This window comes from Nycticebus coucang, chromosome 13 (assembly GCF_027406575.1).
Source record: "Nycticebus coucang isolate mNycCou1 chromosome 13, mNycCou1.pri, whole genome shotgun sequence".
Lineage (NCBI taxonomy): Eukaryota > Metazoa > Chordata > Mammalia > Primates > Lorisidae > Nycticebus > Nycticebus coucang.
In genome coordinates this window covers 40,653,938-40,664,379 of record NC_069792.1, presented here as the reverse complement: position 1 = coordinate 40,664,379, position 10,442 = coordinate 40,653,938, and the positions used below count along the sequence as shown (strand labels likewise).

Below are 10,442 nucleotides of genomic sequence, written 5' to 3'. Positions count from 1 at the left end.
CTATATTTGTCACAAGATGGCAATAATGCTTTATCTACAAATAATGTTAAACTATTTTTTTTCCCTTACACTTGTGAACTTGTCAAAACTAGTGAGTAAAGAATATATATAACCTTTTCTATGACTCCTGGTGGTAGATCAAAACTTTAAAAAAAATTACTTAACCTTAAACTTCAAATTTAAGGTCTTTTCATGCTTTTTTTGACATGTCTATGACATAGTTTCACAAGCCCTAAATACAGAATCTGGAAAAGCCTTGGGAATTCCCCATATATTATGCACGTGTCAGGTTAAATGAAAATTTACATGTTATCAAGGAGACTGTAATTTATAAATTGGCTACTTAGCCCTCACTAGTTACAAGAAAGGGTCCATAAGGCAAAGAAATCAATTTGGAAGCCCAGTCTTCATTTTTGTATTTTTAGAGACAGTCTCACTATATTGCCCTCAGTAGAGTGCCACAGTGTCACAGCTCACAGCAACCTCCAACTCCTGGGCTTAGGTGATTCTCTTGCCTCAGCCTCCCGAGTAGCTGGGACTACAGGAGCCCACCACACCTGGCTAATCTGTTGTTGTTGTTGCAGTTTGGCCAGGGTTGGGTTCAAACCCGCCACCCTCGATATATGGGGCTGGTGCCCCACTCACTGAGACACAGGCACCACCCCCAGTCCTCATTTTCGAAGGAAAGTTTTTCTGCTCTGAAAAGGCAGAAACATCATGAGAAAACGTATCTTGTAAAAAATTCTTAAATCTTTAGTTCTCATTCTTCAAAGCCTTATCGAAAGATCACATCCATTCACAGAAAAGCAAAGTATCACCGAACTGTCACTTTATTAACCAAGATGCTATCATGCATCATATCTTTCAAAATTGGCACTTCAGTTTCTTAACCAAACAGCAGGACTACTCACCAACTCTCTGAGATCTAGATCACTATCACTGAACATCTACTAGTGCCAGGGACAATGTTAGAAGGAAAAGCCAGTTTTTAACGTTTACATATTACAATTTTATGCTACCAGTTAGCAAGATGCTTATCTTGTGCTTCTCGTGTACAACTCTTTTACGGTTCTCTATGGGATGAAGGCAGAACACTTCCCTGTCTTTATCTTCACCTAGCGAGAAATCTAGTTTTCAAATTCAATTCTTTTAATCCTAGACAGACCTGCCGGCCCAGTTTCTCCTAACATAACACAATTATTACTTGTACTAAGATTAGGATTACTGTGTTCAAAGATGAAGTCAAACTGAATAAAATAAAAAAAAAAAATTTTAATTAAGATAGGCTCACTGTTGCACTTGGTACACTGTTATGGCCTCATAATTCACAGCAACCTCAAGCTTTTAGGTTCCAATGATCCTCTTGCCTCAGCCTCCCAAGTAGCTGGAACTACAGGCACCCACTACGCCACCTTTATTTTTTGAGACAATCTCACTATGTCGCCCTCAGTAGTGCGCTGTGCTGTCACAGCAACTTCAAACTCTTGGGCTTAAGCAATTCTCCTGCCTCAGCCTCCCACATAGCTGGGAGTATAAGCGACTACCACAACACCCAATTTTTTTTTTTTTTTTTTGCAGTTACCATTGTTGGTTAGCTGGCCCTGGCTGGGTTCAAACCCGCCAGCCTTGGTGCATGTGGCCAGAAATGTCTCACTCTGGGTCAGACTGGTCTCAAACCTGAGAGCTCAGGCAATCCACCCGCCTCACCTCCCAAAATGGTAGGAATACAACAGGGGTGATCCACAGTGCCCGGGCCCTTAAAATTTAAATCTTAAATAAAATCTATAATCACAGAAAGGTGATAGCTTTTACATAAGGGACAATTTGATTGCATTCAAGCATTCAAGAGTCCTACCGGTTTTTCAGGTACAATAGAGAATTACAAAGGGGAAGCCAGATATGACACATGCAGCGATTAGGGCCTCTCCAGAAATTACCAAAAGCTACGAAGGGAAAGTGGGGAGGGAGTACAGGAAATATCTCACCATGCTTTATCTCAATGAGATCACCACCCACAAATGAGCCGATTACATTGTTAAAGTATGCTAAAAACAGGTCTGATTAGTAGTGACTATTAAGAATACAGCTATTTTGGCTCGGCGCCTGTGGCTCAAGCAGTTAAGGCGCCAGCCACGTACGCCTGAGCTGGTGGCTTCCAATCCAGCCCTGGCCCGCCAAACAACGACAGCTGCAACCAAAAAATATCCGGGCGTTGTGGCGGGCGCCTGTAGTCCCAGCTCCTTGGGAGGCGGAGGCAGGAGCCTCTCTTGAGCCCAAGAGTTGGAGGTTACTGTGAGCTGTGTGATGCCATGGCACTCTATCCAGGGTGACAGCTTGAGGCTCTGTCTCAAAAAAAAAAAAGAATACAGCTATTTTAAAAGAAAAGAGACTTTAGTGCCCAGCAATTAAAATAATTACTCACATTTATTTTCTATATCATTTATAATGAAGTTAGTAAAACCAAGTAAAATATTCATTTTCATCATTTGCTTCTGTTCATCTGTTTTCTTGCAGTCTTCGTTCTTTCTTCCATATTGTTGCATGGCACACCTCTAAAAAATCAGAACAGTGAAAATCATTTCATAATCAAAGATAAAGTTAACCACATAACCTCAAACAGTGGCTTTTTGCTGAGGTTTGGTGCCTGTAGCTCAGTACTTAGCGCACCAGCCACATACACCAAGACTGGTAGGTTCAAATCCAGCCCATATTTGCCAAACAACAACTACAACCAAAAAATAGCTGGGTGGTGTGGTGGGCGTCTGTAGTCCCAGCTATTTGGGAGGCTGAGGCAAGAGAATTGAATTGCTGAAGCCCAAGAATTTGAGGTTGCTGTGAGCTGTGGTGCCAGGGCACTCTACCCAGGGAGACAGTTTGAGACTGTCTAAAAAAAAAAAAAAAAAATTCAATGCTGAGAAAAGGAAACCATATCCTGACATGCAAAGGCAACTGCAACAGCTATTGGACCCAATCCCTTGGATTTATCAGACACTTTTAACTGTCAACAGATGTGGTCGCTTTCCTAGTTACAATTACTTACCTGAGGCAACAAAGGAGTATTTCAAAAAACTGCAGCTAAAGGACATCCATCTGCAGCTACCTATGTGCTAAGGAGAAAGAACATTTAGCCTCTTAGTAAAAAATTGTACTACATACCATTAACATAAACCAATATAGTTTACTGGCATCTCAGTCTAAGAATTATTTCTTCAAAGATATCCTCAGCTGGGTAAACGGCAAAAATTTAAGTCATCATTATGCCACCATTATCAATGTCAATAACACATCAAACATTTTGTGTATTGCTTGTTAGTAACAATAGCACCACGATTCCCCAAAAGATGTCATTTAACACTTTTTGTACCTCAATATATGCAGTGGCGGTTCTACTTTTTCATTGCCATTTTCTGTTAAGCTTTTGGAAAACATCTGTCACAATGACCTTCACACACCTTCAAAATTCATAGGATTTGTCAGACCTAAAAATTAAATTTTCACTGTCAATTCCCATTTGTAATTGCATTTGTTTGGCATGTTATATGAAGGAATAGTCTAATAAAAATTTCATTCCTGCCGGGCGCAGTGGCTCATGCCTGTAATCCCAGCACTGTGGGAGGCTGAGGAGGGAGAATCAATTGCTTGAGCTCAGGAGTTAGAGACTTGCCTGAGCGACAGTGAGACCCCGATTCATGAAAAAAAATGGAAAAACCCAGCCGGGTGCTGCCTTGAGCACATGTAATCCCAGCGGCATCCAGAGGCTGAGGCAGAGGGGTGCCTGCAGCCTGAGTCTGAGGCTGTGGTGAGCTACCACGCCCACTGCACTCTGCTCAGGGGCATAGGGTGGGACCCTGTCTCAACAACAACAAAATGTCATTCCTCTAAGGAACCCAACCTACCTTTTGGGACTCCAACCCACTTTTTAATAAAAGTACCAGTATCTCTTGTTCAATACATTTCTAATGGAATAAAAGAACACAATTCCTGTTTCATTACTTCTGATAGTATTAACTGACAAACGCAAAATTTAAAAACATCTGTTAATGACTTGAGTGTTTTAAATCTTTTGATTGGTTAGTACCTAAAAATTACATAAATGATGGAAACATTTTATATCCTTCATCATCACAGTATTGATTTTAAGACACAATGGTCCTAATGAGTAGACAACCATTGCTTTTCTGTCCTAGAGCTTGACTAGAATGCACTAAGTCAGGTTAAATGCTAGATGTACAGAAACTAGTGTGAAGATTTTCACCTGAAAACAGTACAATGGCAAATCTAGTAGTTTTAGAGAAGGGATGCCTTACACTGTCAGCATTACCAGACACATTCCTACAGAATTAAGTTTAAGTTAACTGAATGTACACAAACAGGGCAAAGGAGATGGCCAGGGCCACACAAATGTCACACAGCACCTCAGGAGTATAAATCATTGAGCTAGACAATTATTGATGTGATTTATGAAGACATACAAGTTTGGACCCTGCTAAACTATCATTATTTTCATGTCTTGAAATGCTGAAATATTTCACTTGAGTATGAGGAATAAAATTACTGCTTGTGAATAATTCTAATTTGGAAAATTTCAGTTTAGTATTATGATTCACAGGAACTACAGACAACTACATGCATACTCATTCTTATAATGCCTATGTTTAAAGATACATATGAATAATAAACTATCCATCTCACCTCCCAGCCACAGGATCAAGAAACCGATGGACACAAAACTAGAGATAGGTACTACTAGATGGGGGGCAGGGGAATGGGGGTGGGAGGTAACACAGCATTGGCAATATTACCGCTTTTAAATGGGTCGTTGAGTTCTTTTGTATTTATGTTTCAGACTTTCATGCACTACCTCTATTTTTATCAAACAAACACTTAGCTTGTAAATTTCTAGAAATCCCAGCACTTAGCAACAATTCAAACCACATAGGGCTTAAAATTAAGGAATCCACGGATTATAGAACCATTACATTCATCCTGTTGACAGCTAACTCTTAAAATTACTTCAAATGAAACAATGTATTTCAAATCGGGAAGAAAAAAAAAAAAACCAGGAATATACCACGTCTCACAGATGCCTTACCATTTTTAAACGTTTTTGAATTGCCAGCATGTTTTCCAGTCTCCCCGCAGTTGACTGATGTACATCCGGAAACACCCATCTCCCTGTGAATTCAAGCACAGGCACAACGGTAGGCATTTACAGCCTAAGGGCCTTGCAGAACTGCACGGGCTGTTCTCCAATTTCAATGTCTTTTCTCAGAACTTATTTACAAGGAAATTTACAGGAAAACGCGACTCGCTCCACTTACGGCTAGAGACCAGCATAGACCCACAGTAAACTTCGTTTCGAAAATAAAATTTCCCACCATTGCAAGAGGGACTTTACCTAACAATTGCAATCAGTGTAACCTGGCTTACTGTACCCTCAATGAATCCCCAACAATAAAAAAAAAAAAGTAAGAAAGAAAATAAAATTTCCCACGATTGCAAGAGGGACTTTACCTAACAAGTGCAATCAGTGTAACCTGGCTTATTGTACCCTCAATGAATCCCCAACAATTAAAAAAAAAGAAAGAAAGAAAGAAAAGAAAATTTCCCTGTAGTCCCAGCTGTTCGGGAGGCTGAGGCAAGAGAATCGCATAAGCCCAAGAGTTAGAGGTTGCTATGAGCCGTGTGACGCCAGGGCACTACCCGAAGGCGGTACAGTGAGACTCTGTCTCTACAAAAAAAAAAAAAAGAAAAGAAAATTTCAAAACCACAAAGTAATGTTAGGGATGGGTCGTCTTATTACCTAGGAGATAATCACCTCCCCCGCGTATAAACTGCTCCCTTATAAATGATAAATAAGCCGCCCATTTAAAGGAAACCTGAACAAGCCAATGCCGCATGCTCAGATTTGCAGGGGTACAAAAGGGACCCGGCAAAGCAGAACAGGAAGTTATCTGGCCGTTCCTTCCAGGCACCTTTGGTTCCCGAGTCATGCAAGGCCCTTTATACTAACTTCTGGGCTCACAGTCAAAATCAGCGCTGACGGAGTAGGCTGCGCTAAGACTTCCAGGTGGTTGCTCACAAACGCCGGCTCAGGTGGCCGGAGGGCTCGTGGCCCCTGACCGCGAGGGGAGCGTCACCTCCTGGGCCAAACCTGAGGCGCCGGCTGCGGCTGGGCCGGAGCAAGGCGGCGCGGCGCTCGGTACCCACGAAGCGAGAGCCCGGCCCGTAGGAGAGGAGGAAGAAAGACCGCAATGGCTCTTACCTCCAAGAGCCCAGCTACCGACTGGAAGGCTCAGCCGCTTTCCCATCCGCATAGGTAGCAGTTCTTCCCGCCCACCCGCATAGCTAGCAGTTATTTCCGAACCGTCCTCTCTCGGCTGCCGCGCGGAAAACGAGGCGCGCTGTCCGCGAGTAGCTGTTGGACCTCCGGGGCTAGACCCGCCCCTTCCGGGACTCAGTCCCGCCCGTCCATGCGCAGTGCGGGCAGACACTAGCTCCGGAGGGGAGGTCTGGCCTTTGGGTTTGGGTTGAACAGCTGAGTGTAACTTTGCTAGAAGCATTTTTCTTTTTTTTTTTTTTTTGAGGCACAGTCTATGTAGCCCTTGGTAGACTGCCGTGGCAGGACACAGCTCCCAGCAACCTCCAACTCCTGGGCTTAAGCGATTCTCTTGCCTAAGCCTCCCGAGTAGCTGAGACTACAGGCGCCCGCCACAACGCCCGGCTATTTTTTGGTTGCAGTTCAGCAGGGGCTGGGTTTGAACCCGCCACCCTCGGTATATGGGGCCGGCGCCTTACCGACTGAGCCACAGGTGCCACCCAGCATAGAATTTTATTAATAGTAGTTTTTTAAAAATTCTAGGCCGGGTGCCATGGCTCACGCCGTAATCCTAGCACTCTGGGGGGCCAAGGTGGGTGGATTGCTTGAGTTGAGTTTGAGACCAGACTGAACAAGTGTGAGACCCTATTTCTAAAAATAGCCTGGCTTTGTGGCAGATGCTTATAGTCCCAGCTACTTGGGAGGCTGAGGAAAGAAGATCTTTTGAGCCCAAGAGTTTGAGGTTTCTGTGAGCGGTGATGTCACGGCACTCTACCCAGGGCAACAGAGTGACACTGTGTCTCAAAATGAAAAAAAAAAAAAGAAAAATAACCATTCTTTAGTAATATAATCATGATTACCTTAGAAAGTTTTATATTTTGTAGATACGAGTGGATTCTGGAGCAGGTAAGATATTATTTTCTTATAAGCTGTCAGAATCTATGGTCTGCACTTACACATGTAAATCTCATTTGGAGAAACTCATCTCCTCATATTTGCAGTATAAAATGAGGTTGGAACTGGTAGGAAGTTGTCTGTAAAAACCACATCCTCGGGCTTTCCCTGGCTGGATAGTAAGCATGTCAAAACAGAGTTAATGCAAGCAAAATGTAAATGATCCTAGTCACAGATGCATGACTTTTCTATGTAAGATTCTTTTACCTCAGGCAAGATTATTTTTAAACATAATATTGACATTGAGATAATCATAGTATTTATACTTCTCGTCAAGGTTAAAGTTCCAAATCTGTGGAAAAATATATTAAATTGTCAGAAAATAGGGAACTGATCTGAATGAAAGTTGATTCTTAAACACTTGAAGTACATCAACTTTCCCGAGATAATTTTGGTGAAAATTGCCTTAATTACTTATGATTTCTGCCAGGATCTAAAATAAGGAGTTAACCACAGTGACTTTAATTGTCAATGGAGACACTAGTGTTTTCCTTTTCTGTTTAAAAATTTAACTTTGACATTAAGAATAAACTTTGAAAATAACTATTTAAATGTTAGAAATTCTGAATGTAAAGGGATGTTTTAAAATTACTTGAGCTGGCCATTGAGACCTGGTGGGAAGTCTGCTAGGGGACTTGAGAGACAATTTTGTTCTTTGATGAAGATACCTGTTTGCAGACAAGCCACTCTTCTTTCCTAAGACACTCTCATCCAGACATTCTTACCTGTGAAAGAACGCCTGTCCCTTACTGTTGCAACTGTCCTGTTAAATGAGAGATTGTACCTGAGATGGTAAAATGGAAAGAAGGAACCAGCAACTGAAAGATACTGAATAGTCACAGAATTAACTAGAATGAACTAGCTAGGGAGCAACTTCTTGTTATGTGAAATAATACATTTTTCTTATTCTTTAAAACAACTATTCAAGAATAATGATGTGGAGCATTGAGAGGTGGAACTAATTGAAAATTATGATGCTATTCATACCCCAGTGATAATCTAACATAAATTATGTCCTGAAATTAACATCCCATTAAACCTTTCAGTGAGTTACAATACGAACTTAACAGCTCTTTTCTCAAATCCTACTAGCTCCACTTTTAAGGAACAATAAGTATGCTGTTCTCAAAAGTCTCCAAGGGAAAAAGGATGATTGACAAGGAGTATGTTAACTGGAAGGAATCATTAACCAGAAGGTATAACTATGTAGAAAACATGTGAATATCCTCAGTGTGTGTGTATTTACACATTTGTTCTTGTGTGTTTTACATATATGTGTGTCAGAGACTACAAAGAAAAGTCAACTTTCACGGGGTGTCATACTTGTGTATGTATGATCTGTCACCCAGGAACTTAGAAACCTTGGTCCACTGGTGAGATTATGTCCTCCTTATCTTCTTGTGTTAACCACACAGGACACAAATACAAATAGCAAGGTCCCATTAAAAGAAAACAAAATGAATGACCATCTTCCACTTTGTAATGGCCGTCACAAATAAATCACTCAGTTTGTCAAATAGGAAATATTTTCTCAATGTGCATAGGCCTTACTTTCTCATTGGCTCATGTATTATATCTGCTCCTTTTTTTGTTGATTCCTGCTTAGCTTTGAAGACCCAGCCTGTCCCCAAACAATTATCAGAATTATCTCCAAATCCTGATCATTCCCCCTTTGTAACTGGGCTTTCATATTATAACAGAATGTAATGTTGGGCAGTGTGGGACCCTCTCTCTGAGTTGGTTCCTTCTTCTTCCATAGTAGAATCTTGGGACAACAGAATGAGACAAATCATTAAAGCATAGGACCTGGCAAAAGTCGAGTATCATATGAGGATGATGGAGTGTTGAAATCTATGCTATTCTGCCTCCTGCTTCTTCCCCTTTCAGGCCATTTGGGCCATTGCAATCTTTCTAAACACCTTTGATGTACAGTTTGCTGCTATGACAACAGCAATGGCAGCCTTTAGTCTGATCAATTCCAACTCCAGAACCTGGCATGCTCCTGACCATTCCATCCCGGACTCGTGGCCAGGAAGGTAGATGGACACCAAACGGTATTTACTCTTATTTTAGTGTGTATTTGCCATGACATTGAAAGATAATTTTACATATGCTTATTTTTGTTTTTTCCTACAAGCATTTTTTCATATGTTTTTAGTCATTTGGGTTTTCTCTTCTATAAACTACAGCCTCATAGCTTTGGTCACATTTTTTTATTTTATTTTTTTTTTTTTGAGACAGAGTCTCAAGCTGTTCCCCTGGGTAGAGTGCCATGGCATCACAGTTCACAGCAACCTCCAACCTTTGAGGTTAAGTGATTCTCTTGCCTCAGCCTCCCAAGTAGTTGTGACCACAGGCGCCTGCCACAATGTCCTGCTATTTTTTTGTTGTTGTTGCGGTTGCCATTGTTGTTTTAGCTGGCCCGGGCTGGGTTTGAACCTGCCAGCCTAGGTGTATGTGGCCAGTGCCCTACCCACTGAGCTATGGGTGCCACCTTGTCTGATTTTTCTTTTTTTTTTAGAGTTATCTGTATGTTTAAAAATTGGTTTATGGGATTTTTTATATATCCTGGGTACTAATTTTCTGTAAATTAACAGTTCTATGCTTTGCAACTAACTTTTCCCAGTCTGTTTTGTTTCTCATTATATTTAGGGAGTTTTATGTTGTTTGGCAGACTGTACTCTTCTCTCTACTTCCAGTAGCTCCCAGCACTTCTGCATTTCTTTTATTTTTTTCTTTCTTTTTATTTTTTAAGAGACAGAGTCTTGCTCTGTCACCCGTGCTGGGGTACAGTGGCATGATCGCAGTTCACTATAACCTCAAACTCCTGGGCTTGGGTGAGCCTCCTACCTCAGCTTCCTGAGTAGCTGGGACTACTGGCATGCATCATTATGCCCAGCTAATTTTTCTATTTTTGTAGAGAGGAGATCTTACTCTCTCTCAGGCTGACCTCAAGCAATCCTTCTATCTTGGCCTTCCAAAGTGCTAGGATTATAGGGATGCTTCATCGTGCCTAGTCTAATGTAATAGTTTTTGTAGAGATGGGATCTATGTTGCCCAGACTGGTCTCCAACTTCTGGCCTCAAGCAATCTGCCTGCCTCAGTCTCCCAAAGTGCTGGAATTACAGGCGTGAGCCACTAATGTTTAGTAATCCACTGGGATTACTGG

At 41.5% G+C, this 10,442-nt stretch overlaps 1 non-coding gene across 1 annotated transcript; it reads right to left on the bottom strand.

Annotated features, from left to right (window-relative positions):
- Nucleotides 1–3,180: 3,180 nt before the first annotated feature.
- On the bottom strand, nucleotides 3,181–3,265 carry LOC128564186 (small nucleolar RNA SNORD87). Its single transcript, XR_008374053.1, has one exon. It is a non-coding gene; the product is annotated as a small nucleolar RNA SNORD87 (small nucleolar RNA).
- Nucleotides 3,266–10,442: the final 7,177 nt, after the last annotated feature.